At 36.3% G+C, this 3,591-nt stretch overlaps 1 long non-coding RNA gene across 1 annotated transcript; it reads left to right on the forward strand.

Annotated features, from left to right (window-relative positions):
- Positions 1-574: 574 nt before the first annotated feature.
- LOC113643365 lies at positions 575-2,903 on the forward strand. Its single transcript, XR_003440782.2, has 2 exons — positions 575-977; positions 2,842-2,903. It is a non-coding gene; the product is annotated as an uncharacterized LOC113643365 (long non-coding RNA).
- The last annotated feature ends 688 nt before the right edge of the window (positions 2,904-3,591 follow it).

Below are 3,591 nucleotides of genomic sequence, written 5' to 3' on the forward strand. Positions count from 1 at the left end.
GTATAGTATAGTATAGTATAGTATAGTATAGTATAGTATAGTATAGTATAGTATAGTATAGTATAGTATCGTATAGTATAGTATAGTATAGTATAGTATAGTATAGTATAGTATAGTATAGTATAGTACAGTGTAGTGTAGCGTGGCACAGTACAGTAACTATAGTAAAGTAAAGTAAAGTAAAGTACAGTCATATGCAAAAGTTTAGGACCCCTGACAATTTCTATGATTTTCATTTATAAATATTTGGGTGTTTGGATAAGCAATTTCATTTTGATCTATCAAATAACTGAAGAACACAGTAATATTTCAGTAGTGACAAGAGGTTTATCGGATTAACAGAAAATGCGCAATATGCATCAAAACGAAATTAGACAGGTGCATAAATTTGGGCACCCTTGCCATTTTGTTGATTTGAATACCTGTAACTACTTAGCATTGATTAATTAGAACACACAATGGTTTGGTGAGCTCATTAAGCCTTGAACGTCTTAGACAACTGCATCCAGTCATGAGAAAAGGTATTTAAGGTGGCCAATTGCAAGTTGTTGTTCTCTTTGACTCTCCTCTGAAGAGTGGCAACATGGAGGCCTCAAAACAAGTCACAAAAGACCTGAAAACAAAGATTGTTCAGCATTATGGTTTAGGGGAAGGATACAAAATGTTATCGCAGAGATAAAAGCTGTTAGACTCCACTGTGAGGAACATAGTGAGGAAATGGAAGACAACAGGAACAGTTCTTGTTAAGGGCAGAAGTGGCAGGCAACGTAAAATATTTGAGAGGCAAAGGCGAAGGATGGTGAGAACGGTCGAAAACAGCCCACAGACCACCTCCAAAAGACCTACAACATCAACTTGCTGCAGATGGTGTCACTGTGCATCGTTCAACAATTCAGCTCACTTTGCACAAGTTGAAGCTGTACGGGAGGGTGATGCGAAAGAAGCCTTTTCTGCACACACGCCTTGAGTCGCTTTAGGTATGCAAAGGCACATTTGGACAAGCCAGCTTCATTTTGCAATAAGGTGCTGTGGAGTGATAAAACATAGATTGAGTTATTTGGTCATAACAAGGGGCGTATTGCATGGTGGCAAAATAACACTTTCTACCCACAGTAAAATTTGGTGGAGGTTCCATCATGTTGTGGGGCTGTGAGGCCAGTGCTGATACTGGGAATCTGGTTAAAGTTGAGGGTCGCATGGATTCTTGAGAATAAGTAAGTAAGAATAAGTACAGTGTAGTGCAGTGTTGTGTAGTTTAGTGTAGTGTAGTGTAGTGCAGAACCCGATAGTATAGTATAGTATAGTATAGTATAGTATAGTATAGTATAGTATAGTATAGCAGAGTACAGTGTACAGAATGGAACAGAACAGAACAGAACAGAACAGAACAGAACAGAACAGAACAGAACAGAACAGAACAGAACAGAACAGAACAGAATGGGGGGCATAGAAGCCTTTATTATCACCACATATACATTACAGCACAGTGGAATACTTTTCTTCACATACCCCAACTGAGGAGGTTGGGGTCAGAGTGCAGTGTAGTGTAGTGAGTGCAGTATAGTGTAGTATAGCAGAGTATAGTGTAGTGTAGTACAGTGTAGTTTAGTGTAGTGCAATATAGTGTAGTGCAGAGTATAGTATAGTATAGTATAGTATAGTATAGTGTAGTGTAGTATAGCAGAGTACAGTGTAGTGTAGTACAGTGTAGTGTAGTGCAGAGTATAGTAGTATAGTATAGTGTAGTATAGCAGAGTACAGTGTAGTGTAGTACAGTATAGTATAGCAGAGTACAGTGTAGTGTAGTATAGCAGAGTACAGTATAGTATAGTATAGTATAGTATAGTACAGTATAGTATAGTACAGTATAGTATAGTATAGTACAATATAGTATAGCAGAGTACAGTATAGTATAGTATAGTATAGTATAGTACAATATAGTATAGTATAGCAGAGTACAGTGTAGTGTAGTATAGCAGTGTACCATGTATTATAATATAGTATAGTAGTGTAGTGTAATGTAGTATACTATATTGTAGTATGGTATAGCATAGCATCGTATAGTATGGGATAGAATGGTGTAGTGTAGTTCAGTGTTGTATAATATAGTATAGAATAAGGTAAGGTATACATATCTTGAATAGAACATTTTAGGTTTAGGGATTGTTTTTGCTGTGCTTTTTATTCCTTATCCCAGTCCATTTATTCCTGTATTTTACTGTACTTTACTACACTATAGTATAATGTAGCAAGGTATAGTATGATTACAGTGTAATATTGTAGTGCAGTAAAGTAAATCAGTATAGTATAGTATAGTATATTATAGTGTAAAAGAGCATAATATAGTATAAGATATGGTATGGTATACATATCTTGTGTAGAACCTTTTAGGTTTAGGGATTTTTTCCTTATCCCAGTCCCTTCCTCCCTTTCAAGCCCAGTTTATTTTCACACTGACCCAGGGGCCAAGGTCAAGGCCCTGTACTCACATCCCTGCCAGATCTAGCTTATCAATCAAACAACATGTTCACTCAGATAATATAGTCAGATCAATTATGTTAATTCAACAAAAACTTTCCCTAATCATTTTTATGAATCTTTTTATTCCTGAAGAAGGTGATCGAGTTAGCGTGTTTGATTAGATGCCACGTGATCCACCGTGCTCGGCTCTGCAGATGTTGAGCTTGACCTACAAAAGCTTATGCTGGGTCAAAAGTCACTAATCAAATCAAAGCAACCTTTTTGACTGCTATTAGCATTTTCCCTTCAGTCAGCGGCTCTTTCTGGATGTTAATTTCGATTGAACTACGTTCATGTGAGTAATTACTTGTCTTTCTGCAGGATAATGGAATTCATGTGGTTCTGCTTGGATGGTTTGTCCGCGTTCCGGTGTGTGTACCAGGTCAGAGCCTTAATCTATGTAACTGTCAGCCAGTGAGGAGGGAATTTATTAGACTTTTAGTTCACTGGATATCTTAATTCTGTTCACTCACTGTCAAGAGGGAAGCTCAGCGTGAAGACATCATATTGACCATGAGGACTCTTTCTTTCAATTTCTTTCTTTTCTAGTTTTGATAATTTGAAGGTGTCTATTAATTACTGTGAATTTCCTGAAATAGAGCAATCAGAGAAGTGTCAGCTAAGCCCCTAGTCATGCAAAGAAAAAACATATCTCACATATTTAGACCTGTCTATTTAAGACAGCACTTTCATTTTCTTTATTTATTTATATCATTTCACAATGTAACACAAGAGTGGAGTGTTTGCCTATTAGACAGACTTCCGGGTATAACCATGTTAGAAAACAAAGAACTTTCACAATTTTCATGCTTTAATATTGCTTTCATTTTGCTTTCTTGTTCTTACTCTAAATTCTCAAATACAGAGCATTTTAGAGTGCAAACATAAGTACAGAAGAGTACACAATGAGGCATTCTGTTAAAGGAAAACAATCAATGATGGAGTGATGTGATGTAACCCTGAAGTTAAATCTTTATAACAGCAAAGTTTTCTTTCTCTTATTCCAAAACAATATGCTTTGACAAACCATTTATATACTTAAAAGTAAAGAATGACGCTTGAGCCACGAAA

Source organism: Tachysurus fulvidraco, chromosome 9, assembly GCF_022655615.1.
Source record: "Tachysurus fulvidraco isolate hzauxx_2018 chromosome 9, HZAU_PFXX_2.0, whole genome shotgun sequence".
Classification (NCBI taxonomy): domain Eukaryota; kingdom Metazoa; phylum Chordata; class Actinopteri; order Siluriformes; family Bagridae; genus Tachysurus; species Tachysurus fulvidraco.